Below are 14282 nucleotides of genomic sequence, written 5' to 3'. Positions count from 1 at the left end.
TGAATTTGAAGGAACAATACAAGTAGAAACATACAATTTGTGAAGAACACCTAGTCAACAGAGACATATAGTATGTGGGGAGTGGGTCTCGTTGGATTTCTGGTAGATACAGGAGCCACATTATCCCACTTAAACTTTGCCCCAAGAGGGTCAGTAAACCACAAAGTATTCATACATTGAGGCACTGGGCAGGGAAAAATGTGAGTAAACCTGTATTAGCAATGATAGGAAATAAGAGTGTACAGGGAAGATTTGTTTGTATTAGAGGACTCCCCAGTGTGCTTGTTAGGGGGAGACCTTCTACAGGCCTTAGATGCAGAATTGCATCTGTCACCACAATTGCATTTGTCACCAGAAGGAATGGATTTAATAATGGCACTGAGTGTGATTACTGAGAGCTTCAGAAGTGAACAGAAGATACTAGAAATATTGAAAACTGTATTATCAGAGTTCTGGGGTAAGACCACTACGGGTGGGGGACTATTGGTTTCAGCACAGCCTGTATGCATTAAAACCAAGGCATACGTGCCACCCTCTGTGAGACAGTACCCTATTCCCCTGGAAGCTGGGAAAAGTATCCAAAACCAGATGGACCAATACTTAGACAAAGGAATTTTAAAGTATGTATGTCTGCATATATTGCCTGTAAACCAGAATAGGTTAGATGAAGACCCTGAGTACTTGTGCAGGGTCTGTGAACAATTAACCAACATGCATTGACCTCTCACCCAGTGGTGCCAGGTCCCTTGACTATACTTCTGCAAATACCACTTAAAGATGGATATTTTATTGTAAATAATTTAACAGCTGGCTTTTTCAGCATCCCAATAGATGAAGGAAGTCAGCCTTTGTTTGCCTTCAAACCGTACTGTTGACACAGTATGTTTTAGAACATATAAGAGCAGAAAAGAGTATGCTCAATGGTATCAGCACATGCTATCTGAATTACAGGTATACAATATATAGCCTGGAGATGAAGTTTTAATTTAAGGTATTCTCTAGAAAATCCAAGTTAGCACTTATTAATTTCCCATTTTTTTATTTTCTTTTTTTACTTTTGATTTTACTTTTTTACTTTTTACTTTCTTTCTTCTTTGCTTCTGTTTTGTGAGTTCTTTTACCCAGAGTTTGAATAAAAATGCAGGAGACCGAGAGTTCTCTTCGGACTTAGTTTTTATTATATCTTATCTATAGCACAGCTGCACAGAGTGTGCCTCCAAGTTAACAAGGTAGAAAATTTCCATGAGTTCTAACTTCCAAGGCTTTTTAAGGTCTAAATTACCCAACCAAGTAACTTGTTTTTATTTATAATCCAATAACTAACCATTTATGAGCTGCACTGCCGGTTTTTTGGACCAATAACAGAACCCCTAGATTTGTAAGGAGGAAGAACTAACCCACACCCAAAATCCTTCATATTGTTACATATATCCCATAAACCTAATTTTTCTACATCTCTACATATTCCACTGTCCTGGATTGCAGTGTATTCTATTACCATCCTCATGAGCTGTGGAAATCAGGTGGGGCAGTGTTTCCTTGCCTCCTCCCCCCAGACTATCTTGCTGCTAATGGCCCATCATTGTCCTGCCACATGACTCAGAGATAACTCCCTCCAGACTATCTTCTGTTAATGAGCCTAATCAACACTTGGCCTCATGACTCATTACACCATTGTGAGATGCTCCACCCAGAGGGAGGAACCAAGCATTCCATCCTGGATATAATCTGAGATTCTGAACACCAGAGACAACATTTCCACTGGATTTCCAGAGGACAGGAGCTACACAGCCACCACTGGACCGTCTGAGGAAGTGCAGACCCTCTTTTTTCTACAGGATCACGGCTTCAGGAGGACTGCAGCCACCATTCTATCGGAGTGCTACCACCACCCTGATTAACAGGGTGTCTGGTTGTATCCTGACTCTCAGTTTAACCCAGTGGTTTCTGCCTTTATTTTTATTTTTTTTATTTCCTTATTTTATTTCCCTATTAAATTGTTATTCTGACTTGGTGTCTCCCACTAGTTTGTTTTCAAACTAGTACATCCACCCAGTGATATAACTTTTAATTACCCAGCAACAACCTCAGTGTTATCACACAATTTAGGAAGCCTTTCCCAAGGCTTCAGGTCAAATGCGGTGTGCTTCTGAGGATCACTGCCTGTCAGCACTGAAAGGCTGAACACCTCAGAACTCAGGGCTCCAATAAGCACCAAAATGAGTTTCCTACTGTGTCCTTATTTTGCTGTTTTAAGTTTTGCTGTTTAAGCTTTAGGTAAGGGGGACTGGATACACTATTCTCACATCAAAAGAAGAGTGGGCGATCAACCAGTTGAAAAGTAAAAGACTTCTGAGAATCCTAGGTGATTTTGTATTTGTACTCATTTGAGTATTTGTGCACAGGAATCTATGAACTTGTACTCTGCCCTGTGGCAATCTTGTTAGCTTTAATTTTATTATGTTTGTTACTTGTAATAATGTTGTATGTAAAGGCAGTGGTTAAATGCCTCGAAAGTTTAGTCTTTTTCTTTCAGTACATTAGCAGGAGGACTGTTGAGGAGTACATCCAGTTCAGATTGCTTGGTGTGTGACGCGCTCACTGTGCCCTGGATGGCTGGAACCACGAGCAACGAGCCATGAAGGAGCACTGACCTTTTCCCTGACAGAGGGCATGTGGACCTGCAACACCAGGCAGGCAGGGATGGTCAGACACCCAGAGACTCTGCAGGACCCAGTGAACAGTGAGAAGACCCCAGACCAAAACCCACTGCTGGACCAAGAGGTGCTTGAAGCATGGGTGCACGGACTGTGAGGGTATAAACCCCCAGGGATCTCTTTGTTGGGAGTCCTTCCCCAGAGGCACCCAGTCTTGTAAGTCGCTGCACCATGCTTAAGTTACTTAAAGGAACAGGACATCTGGGACTCTGCTATGGGAAACCTCAGGTCAAGCTGATGAGGGAAACTTAGGTCTGAGTCTGGGGTGTGCAGGGAGTCAAACAGGGCACCTGTGAGGTCGCTGGAGTTACTTGCTGCAAAGGGGCTTCTGTCCCAGCAGTCAAAACCAGGAGTGGTGCAAGTGAGACTCACAGATTGCCATCAGAATGGTCAGATGGGAGAGTTTCCTTAACATATAACCTTCTACATTTCTGGGATTTTTTTCAGAGCATTAGAAATTACAGCAAAGTAAAAAAAAAAAAAAATCCTCTTTTTACCATACGAGACACTGGAATTAGATGTTCAGACATATGACACACTCTGTCCTTCAAGCAGGCTGAGCTCTCCAGTGTTTTAGGGGACTACAGCCTTAAATCTTTCAGGAAAAAAAGTAGCAGATGTTCCGTCCCTCCAGCAGAACTATCCCCAGTCAAACGGATCCAGTGAAGTCCCTGGACTGTTTTTAGTCCAGACTTCTGCTATGTCTTTAGCAGGAATCCAAAAGAATATAGAATAAATACCAACAACCAAATAAATACCTCAAGTCACCAAATGGGAAGTACTGAATTGATGAAGGTAGGTTGATTAAAGCTAGCCTCATTTGAACAACACTTGGTATAGCTGAACTCAAATTTACACAGGAGTAGAGATTTTAGTGCACACCAAGTATGAGGGAGTACATGTTTGAGAACAGCGGTGCCATGAATGCTGGGCAGGTCACGCTGCACAGCCAGCTAATGATGAGTTTCCTCTGCTGCCATGAAACCTGGAATAAATGAAGGCTATTAAGAAGAGCACTTCCATTGTTAGCAACAGGCCACAGGCTCAATGCCCCAGTTCTGGGCTGTGGTGCTTGTTATCAGCCTGTGGTGAGAGCCTGTCCTGGGAACTGGAGCTTTGTGCCAAGATGGCTGTTATGAACTGCAGTTTAATGTGGGACAACAACAAAGGCCTTGAAAATACTGAAAACAGACAACCTGACCTTATAAAGTAACTGATATCAAATTACTGCTTGAAAAAAACACATCACAAGTTATGAGGATGACTGCTTTGAGCCTATCAAAGGGAAGCAGCAGCTGAGCTAGAGAGGATCAACCAAGCAGCAAGAGGAGGCCTTTGCTGAGACTTGAGGAAATTACACTCTTTGGTATTGCCAAGTGTGAGTATGGCCTAGGGGGTGGAGACCAAAGGCTACTGGCTGATCAGAAATCCTCTTATAAAAGGAAAAAAATTCTGAATTTGGGGAAACTGCTGTCATAGGGACCTGCAGTCAAGATGTCTCTGTGGGACTGCCAGGGCAGCATGTGTGCCACCTTCTCTCCCTGCCTGTTCCTGCCCCTGCTCCAGGGCCCCTGTTCCCTGCCTGCTCCCTGCCTGCCTGCACCAGGATCCCTGGTTGCTCAGGGGCCTCTTGACCTGCCAGCTCATCAGCATTCCCCCCCTCCCCCCCAATTCTGCTTTTCCTCTTTGATAGTCTTACAGCACCTAGCTTGAGCCTTCCTGCATGTAAGCTCAGGTTGTCTAGTTCCTGAGTAGAAAGCGGGGTTTAACAGATAAGGTCTTATTGAAACATAATAGTTAGAAATTGAATGGAAAAAAAACAGAGAACCAAAATATGAGGTAACCAACTGTGAAGCACTTTATCTAGGATCTGATAGGTTTGCTGTCACACATATCTTTAAATCAAGACTGAAATACTTCCTACAGATATGTGCTAGCTCAGACCTAAGTTATAGGCTTCATGCAAGCAGCATTTACTGACTTTCAGAATTCAAAGCAGTCTGACTGGATTACCATAATGGCCCTTTCTGGTATTAAAATTTATTACTTCATTAATCTGTTCTGTAGGAACTCAAGCCTCCCATTGAAATCAGTGATAGCTGTAAGATGCTCTGTACTAAGCACAGTCTGTCTTGCACACTGACAAAATTGAAACTTTCAGAATTAAGGGGTACTTCTGTAATGCTACTGAATATTGTCAAGTTAGTCACTGAAGTCAGTAACTTCACACCTGTGATATCAGCTGACTTTGACAGTGAATTAACCAGCTGCTGTGTTCGCTTTCATATTTCTCTTCTGGGGAGGAAAGCATGCATGGCTATTTAAAGTACTGCACTTTGACATCCTTTCTAGTAACGTTCTCCCAGTGGTGTCACAGTATTTAGTAACATCTGAACATCAGGAAGGTAGTTTGTTCATTGATAAGTAAGCTGAGGTGGGACCCCTGGTACTTCTGTCACTCTCCTGTTGCAGTGTTCACTGCCCAGGCTAGCTCCAGCGGTGCGCGGCAGGAGTGGGGAGCAGCTGGAGGCACGGAGCTTTAAAGCTGCTCCTCTGAAGCCTCAGCTCTACCCAGGGGAGCACAGGCTCCAGGCACTGTAGCAGTCAGCAGCACTCGAGGAAGGGAGAGATAAAAAGTAGCGAGGAGGCTTGCCACAAGAGGTAATCCAACTTTATTGGAGGGTATCCACAGAGGACAAGCCCAGAGCAGTTTTGGGCAACACCTAATAAGGGGAGGCATTACAATGGGGATGGCTTAACAGGGAACCAATAGGGATCTTTACGGGAGGGATATGGACAGGGATAGACATTCACAGAGGCCGATAGCCTCGAGGGGTGGAGGGAAAGGGATCACATGCCCCAATGGGGCGTGGAGGTCTAGGGGATTTCCAGAGAGGAGGTATGAGAAGGGGCAGGATCTCAGGGGATTGACAAGGACCATATAAGGATAAACAGGGAGGGCTTAGGTGATAGACACTGAACTTTTGGGAATAATGGGAGGGGTTTGGGTGATTGATGGGGAACTGACTAGAATAAGGGGCGGAGAACAACCATATACGGAACACCGGGGGAGCGGCTTGGATCTGGGACAAACCAACTGGGAATGGAAGTAAGGAAGGTAGGGATGAACCATTGGGGTATAAAGAACATATAAAAACACAATAAGAACATCCCATCACCACACTCTCCAAAAATCTTGATTTTATTTCTTCAATTGCAAAGCCAGTAAGCTATTTGGCAGTCAGTTTTCATGACAGCAGTAAAGACTATCAAATTCTTACTCAGCTAAATGTTATAGAACATTGGTCAAGCAAAGAAGCTATCTTACTGCTTTTATGACAGTGCGTATCTTATTCCCCTCTGTTATCTACAACATGTTTCCTGAAGAGCATTAAAGTGAATTATAAGCTGGTTATAGCTATACATGATACTCTGTTGAAATGGCTGTTGTTTCACTAAGGTTTTGTTGAGAGTTTTCTGATTTACATGCTATATAATCAGTGAATCTAGGCCACTGAAGCAAAGTAGTTAAACTTTCCTTTTCTTTAGGCCCTAAAATTGGCTGGCAGTAAGATTTGCAATTATTCTATATGAATGAAGGAGTATACATGGCCTTGCAGTGAAGCTTCCACAGAACATAAAGCTCAATATGGCAAGTGCTGTTAGGCTCCTAAAACCTCCTAGCATGGTATATGCACTACATACTGTTTGAAAGTTCACTTATATCAGTAAATGAACTAGCTGAGATTTTCCTATTGTTTGTTTATGTTTGCTGGAAACAGTGCTATCAGATTTTCACAGCAGAACATCTGCAGCTGAGATCCCTCATCTGTGAAAATTTTCCAGTAATTTTTCAAGACAAATCTGACAAGAGTCAGGACCCGATGCATATAAAGTCACTTAGCAAAATCTGCAATGAGTAATTTATCAGTTAAAATAGTGGGGCTTATTTCTGGGTTTGATATTTTTGAGCTTACAAAGACTTATATTTATCTTTTCTATTTGTAAAATCAGAAGGTATAAAAAAATCTTAGGTTTCTGTTAATGCAAATAGATTCAGGGTCACTCACTCACAGTTGGCTTACTAATGCTGGGATACAGAGAAACTGTGGCTGTTAGCTGGAGATATCCTTGGTTTCTGTGAAGATTGCTATTGAGAAATGCCTGTTAGTGCTAGCACATTTTCACCAACCTCAGCAGATGTATTGTGAACTTTGCAGTGTTTTGCTTTCTTAAATTTTAGCAAGCTAGAATGGTGAGATTTCATAAAAACCCAGAAGTCTGAATTTTAAGCAGTTTTCTTGGCTATATGTGATCTTTGTTTGACAAGAGGTGACTTGAATGCATTCTAGATGCTCAGAAACAATAAGCAGAAAGAAAAAGCCCAGCTGTAGCTCTTCACACTGCTTTTCAGAAGGAAAAAATATTTAAAATTGGACATTTGGGATTTTCAGTATGTAAGTACAATTCCTTAATGCATTCAGCAGACACTGTCAGTCAGGTTTCACACGGTTAGCACTGGATGTCATCACATTTTGCTGGTGTAGTCCTTGAAAGAATTTTGGCCAATAATCCAGGCTCTGCTAAACCCCTTGAAGCTGCTGTCAGTTTCCCTATGCTCTTTTATTTTCACTATGCTCTTTATTTACTTTCTACACTGTGGAGTTGCCAACTATAGCTCATCTTATTGTTGTAAAACAAGGAAAGAGAGTGTCACATGTTATGCAGACATTTTTCTTTTGCCAGGTAATCTTCCCACATCTCATGATAATGAAAAAAAGACAAGAGGAACCCTAGGTACTCCTTAAACTGCTAAAATGTGTAATGGGACATTACAGTTACTACAATTTCTGAGACTCTCAAAGTAGCATTCAATAGTAAGCATTCCAGCTAAAATTGCATTTTACTTGTATATAAAGACAATTATATGACTAAGTATTTGCACTGTGATTTGTGCACTATGAATTCTTATATCAATAAAATAGTTATACCTTTGTATAACTTTGCAGCATACAGAATTCTCTCCATCATTTCTAGCATACATAATTCTTTCCATCACTGTCAGAACTCAACCAAAACTATTTGTCTGTCAGACAAACTGCTGGCCAGGGATGAAGTACCAATCTAGGCCCATCCTCTGATCCTAACCCTGGGCTGCCAGTACTCTCCATAGGGCTGGGTACTGGAGCACACCTCTGGTGCTCTCATCTGCTGGGTACCCGGGGTGGGGGGTGGGGGGGAAGAAAGGAATCTGCCTGAGTGCCCTAAGGACAAAGAAAAGACAGCCAGAAGATTCAGAACAGCAGTCTTGTGCTCCTAGCACAGGGAAAGGAAAGGGAAGACTCTGAAAGGAGAGAGTTCTGAAAGGAACTATAGAAGTGATGGTTGGAGAGAGATATCATGGCTTTGACAAGAGGAAGGAATGTCTGGACCCAATAGAGAGAATGGAAGAGGTAATTGGAGAAGTCGTGTTTGACAAAGGGACGGGAATTTGAGGGTGGTAAAACACTGAAACAAGTTGCAAGAGAGGTGGTAGATGGCCCATCCCTGGAAACATTCAAGGTCAGGTTGGACAAGGCTCTGAGCAACCCAATCTAGTGGACCGTGTCCCTTCTCATTGCAGGGGGTTGGACTATATGACTTCTAAACATCCTTTTCAATCCAAACTATTCTATGATCCTATGAATTCTGAATTAGGGGGATGAACAATGGGATTAGGAGTAGTCAGAGAAGGAGGCAAAGGATCATTGATCCCTATCATAGATAGGTGGAGTTAGGAGGTATCTTTTGCAAGAAGTAATGCTGAAAGAGAAAATTGGGATAAGCTGAGCGACAAACTAGAGAGGAGGACAAAGCAAGAGGTAAAGCAGGGTAAGGACTTGGAGTTGTAAATATGAGTACTGGAGCAATGAAATGGTTAAAAGTGATTAACAAAACAGATGGACAAACTCCAGAATTCTGCAGTGTAATCCCAAAGTGAGTGGGCACCACTCACATGATTGACATGCAGAGATATTGCTGCATATACTCCAAAGAAAACTGTCACACTAACTCCAGCATTTACAAACAAAGAGCTGATTAAGTAGTTGAGTTTGACAACAGACTTTCCTCACATGGAGTGATTTACAATTGCGTTGTGGAGAGGGATGAGATGGAGTAAGACAACAATCGATTTGAAATGAGAAAATTGAATTATTTGAAAAGGTGCAGAACATGTAAAGGATACAACCCTTGGTAAATGGAGAAAGAATGAGCTGTATATTATAACTACAGGGCTGTAGGTACAAAAGCACTACTTCTAATGTTTCAAACCAGTGTTGGTACTTAACATCAGCCATCATTCCATCCTTCTCTCAAACTGCTTCATGAATTTTTATCTCCAGAGTGATAGAACATATTAGTAAGCAACCAGACAGGGCTTTCTATACCTTTGCAGTGTATAATTTAGGAGAAAAGAGAAAATCCAAGTTTCTCCAAATCCAAAGCAACAAAACCCCAAAGCTGATGTGTATTTCCATTAATCTTATTAAGCATTTCACAAAAATAATTTTCCATACTTACAAGCAAGTGATGCTTACAGAAACAAATGGTATTATTCCTTCTGAGTCAATTTCTTTGGTTGTTGTTTGGTTTAGGTTGTTTTTTGGTTTGGCTGGGTTTTTTTTTAAGGAGGAAAGAAAGCTGCTTTTAGAGCTTGAATCTGTGGTAGAACTGAATTTTCCATTTACTTGGAAATCCTAAACCAGTGCCTTTGTACTCCCAACTCTTCAATTTCTAATAGCCTCCAAATATGTTGGAGAATTGTATTCATTCTTGCTCTGTCATCTGTTACAGTAATGTACCCAGGGATTTAGATCACTGTTAAATGACAAGGATGTATCAAAGAACATAGATGTGATACATTTCTTACAGAAGCTATTTGTGATCTATAATAGATAGCATACTAGGGACCTCAAATGGTACAGCAGGTCATCTGGCAGGGGTTGCGGAAGGAAGGCAGAGCTGGAATTGTAACAGCTGCCTGCAGGAAATAAGGGAAGTGGAATCTATCCAAACTGCTATATGCACATTAAATAGGAGCACAATGCAAGATCTTCCAGCTCTACAAGGAGAGAGCAAAACATTATAACTTAAATGAGTAACCTGATAGCAAGATCACAAAAAAAAAATTGTCATTGGCTCACAGAGCTGATGCACATCAAAATATCAAAATAGAATTTGCACAGATACAGTGGAGCAACTAAGTCTCATTTCTTTTCCCCAGCTAAAAAGATCACAGGAATCCTAATTCAAGCATTATGTGCTAACAATGTGCAGACTCCATATTTGTTTGCTCTTCATTAGGAGACCTACTTATAAAAATACTGCAATGGCATGAAATACACTCATTTCATTGCACCTTTTTCAACTCCATGTGTGGGAATTAACAGGTCAGCAAGCCTGTCTGATTCCAACATCTATCTTAGCACAATCTGTTTGTACCCGTGAGAAACTTAGTGTCAACAGAAGCAAGAAACCTAAACAACAGAAAGAGAGAACAGCAACAAGGCTGCACCTGGTGTTTTTCTGAATGCTTAGAATGCTTATGCTATAGGTAACCAATAATAGTAGGTTGTAGTTAAATAATACCCAATCAATGTATTGTAGTAGTTAAGCAACCAATGGAAAAGTAACATGAATGTTAAAGATACAAAAGTGTATAAATGACACTGGCTATTTGGAATAAACAGGTTTTTTTGCCTGGAGTTGTTCGTGTGTGTTGTGTCCGTCTCAATGACGACATCTGGTGACCCCGACATGATGTTACCATGGGAGATGGCAGGGTGACATGCCGCGGAGACGGAGCCCAGTGTAGCAAGAGAGCAGAGGAGTTCTGCTATTGGTCCCTATCAAAAGAGAAATTAGCTGCCCTTCACTAATTGGTTCAAGAACAATTACAGCAGGGATACATTGAACCATTTACAAGTCCCTGGAATACACCTGTCTTTGCAATCAAAAAGAGATCATAGAGATGGAGATTGCTGCATGCCCTCCGTTGAATTAATGCTGTAATGGAGAGTATGGGTGTGTTGCAACCTGGGATGCCTTCACCCACAATGATACCTACAGGGTGGCACATTTTGATAATTGGTTTGAAGGACTGTTTTTTCACCATTCCTTTACATCCTAGAGATGTACTGAAGTTTGCTTTCACAGTGCTCTCAATTAATAATGCTGAACCTGTGAAACTGTATCAGTGGAAGGTGTTGCCTCAAGGTATGAAAAAGAGCCTGACCATTTTTCAATGGTATGTGGCACAAGCCTTGTCTATTGTTCATGAACAGTTTCCTGGTGCATACTGCTATCCCTGTATGGATGATATATTGGTAGCAATGTTGGCCAAGGAGGAACTGCTGAGGATACAACCTCAATTGCTTACTTGATTGCAGTCATACGGGTTGCAAGTGGCCCCGGAGAAGGTGCAGCGACACCTCCTTGGAAGTATTTAGGAGTCAAGATTCTTGAACGAACCATACAGCACCAAGATATGCAATTACAAAATTCAATTAAGACTCTGAATGATGCTCAGAAATTGTTAGGTACCATCAATTGGTTACGCCCTTATTTAGGGCTAACCACAGCACAATTGTCTCCATTGTTTGATACATTGAAAGGAGACCCAGATTTAAATTTGCCACGAACCTTTACTACTGAAGCGCGACAAGCATTAGATGAGGTTCAACATGCTGTTTCCACCCATCAAGTATATTGAGTGGATCCTTCCATTGATGTCGTTGTTTTTATTGTCATTCCAGATCTCCATCCTACGGGTATCATTGGACAGTGGAACAAACAATGGCCTGATCCCTTGCATGTTTTGGAATGGGTCTTTTTGCCTCACCAGCCTAAGAAAATGGCACCTATGCTGTTTGAACTAATTGCCCAGCTGATTATCAAATGCTGGCAAAGATGCCTGCATTGATGGCCAAACACCCTGCAAAAATCATATTCCTGTTCAACAAGAGTATTTTGAATGGTGTTTTGCAAACAGTGCTCCTTTACAGAGTGCATTGCAAAACTTTTTAGGGCAGACTGCTTACCATCTGCCCAGTCACAAATTGCTGCAATTGGCAATATCAGTTAGTTTGTCATTACAGCCAAAGAACAGTCGTGTGCCATTGCAAGGACTTACTGTATTTACTGATGGATCAGGCAAAATAGGAAAAGCCATTGTCACCTGAAGGACAAGTCTGGGTGGCAAGATGCTAGAAGGCCACGAGTCAGGCTCTGTCCATTTTGTTGGATTAAGAGCCGTGACCATGGCATTCCAGCATTTTTCTCATGTACCATTGAACCTTGTTACTGATTCTGCTTATGTTGCAGACATTACATAGCGCCTTGATTGCTCATTTTAAAGGAAGTTAATAATGCTGCTCTTTTTTTGTTACTGAAAACCTTGTGGTGTGTGATTCAGAACCGAATCCATCCCTATTACATTTTACACATAAGAAGTCACACCACTTTGCCAGGATTTATAGTGGAGGGTAATGCCTGAGCTGATAAGTTAGCTAACCCTGCATTGATGGCACCTCAACCTGATAAAATAGCACAAGCCAAAGAATCACACAACTTTTTCCATCAGAGTGCACGTACTCTGCAAAAGCAATTTCTGCTAACGCCTACTCAGGCTCGTGACATTGTTAATTCCTGTCCTGACTGTCAGGGGTTCGCCGCACCTTTACCAGCAGGCGTCAACCCCCGAGGCCTACAGGAGTTGCAAATTTGGCAGACAGACATCACTCATATTGCTGAGTTTAGTCACCTCAAGTATGTGCGTGTTTCTGTTGATACTTTCACCTCAGCCGTGTGGGCATCTGCACATTCAGGAGAAAAGAGTCGTGATGCTGTTGCACATTGGCGGCTGGCTTTTGCTGTTTTGGGCATACCTTCCTCTGTGAAAAATGACACTGGCCCTGCCCATGTCTCTGAGAAGACACAACAGTTTTTACAAATGTGGGGTGTGACACATAAATTTGGTATTCCCCATTCTCCCACTGGTCAAGCTATTATTGAGCGTGCTCATGGTCTTTTGAAACGTATTTTGGAAAAACAGAAAGGAGGAATGAGTGGAGAAACCCCACAGAGCCGATTGGCAAAAGCTTTATACACAATCAACCATCTTACAGTGCCACCAAATTCTAATAAGCCTGTTCTTTTGAATCATTTTTTCTCGTTGCAGTCTACCGGCAAAATGCACCTACCCCGAGCGAAAGTATGGCTATGAGATTTAATTACTAACAAGTGGGAAGGCCCATGGAACATTATCACTTGGGGGTGCGGGTATCCTTGTGTTTCCACACATACTGGTGCACATTGGAGACCTGCAAGGTGTGTTCTCCCTGATCTGTGACATCAAAGGCATCATGAAAACAACGGGCAACCTTCAAAAGATGATGACGGTGTAGACCATTTGTTGGATGATCCTGCTTCAGGTTGAGATAGAGCAAGGACTTACCATGTTACCCTCAATGCCAAAGGATAATGTGTGGGTAATCCTTGTCAATGCCCTGAACCTGAAATTGCAACACCGCAATTGCAACTCCACGTTCGGTTGGAGTACCGGTTGAACCTTCTGTGATAGTTCAGGAGGCCAGTAGCTGTGCTCCCAAAACTGCTTGTTGTAGTACCATGAAAAAGTGTATTCAGGACATTGACGCATGGGATGATGAATTCCCTGTCGCCCTTGAGCCACAACAAATAGATATTATGGGGTCAATAAGGGTGCCAGCGTGTGTCTTTTTTAATTACACATGAGCTTGGTGCTGGCAGAACCCATGCTGTCCCAGTACTCAGTTTTAAATCAAAATGGTGTTACATACTACCAAGCTGCTTCAGACCACACTCCATGTAAATTACCTCAAGGAGTGTTCTTAATTTGTGGAGATCATGCATGGCCTGCAATGCCCTCACATGCTGTTGGTGGACCATGTGCTATTGGCCACCTGACTATGCTTGCCCCAAATTTACCTATGCTTGTAAAGCACACGCATGCAACTCGTGACAAATGGTCCTTGCATTCTTTTGCAAGAGACTGCCATGACACTCTTGATTTCTGGAATTTAGAAAAACGTGGTTTTGTCCCAGGAGTAGCTGCTGGAAAAACATTAGGATTGTTAAACAAGCTAGGTTGCTAGCTTGCTAAACAGACTAATACCACTTTGCTTGCTTTGTCAGGATTGTTAACTGATGTCGATTCTATTACACATGCCACCCTGCAAAATCGAGCAGCCATTGACTTTTTCCTGTTGGCACATGGACATGGTTGTGAAAAATTTGATAGCATGTGCTGCATGAATCTTTCTGACCACTCTAAATTGGTGTTTGCTAATATCAAAGAACTACAAGTAAGTGTTTCAAAGTTAAAAGAAGAGAGTGAGTCCAATTGGTTCAATGTTCTGTTTGGTGATTGGCAACTTGCTAAATGGGTCAAAGACCTCCTGAAAATTGGATGTTTGATTGTGATTGTCATCTTTGTCATTTTGCACCTTGTGCCATGTTTGTTGTCCTTTCTGCAGAGGACCATAA

This window comes from Aphelocoma coerulescens, chromosome 2 (assembly GCF_041296385.1).
Source record: "Aphelocoma coerulescens isolate FSJ_1873_10779 chromosome 2, UR_Acoe_1.0, whole genome shotgun sequence".
Taxonomy (NCBI): Eukaryota; Metazoa; Chordata; class Aves; order Passeriformes; family Corvidae; genus Aphelocoma; species Aphelocoma coerulescens.
The sequence above is the reverse complement of the archived record's forward strand: the minus strand, read 5'-3'. Positions refer to the sequence as shown.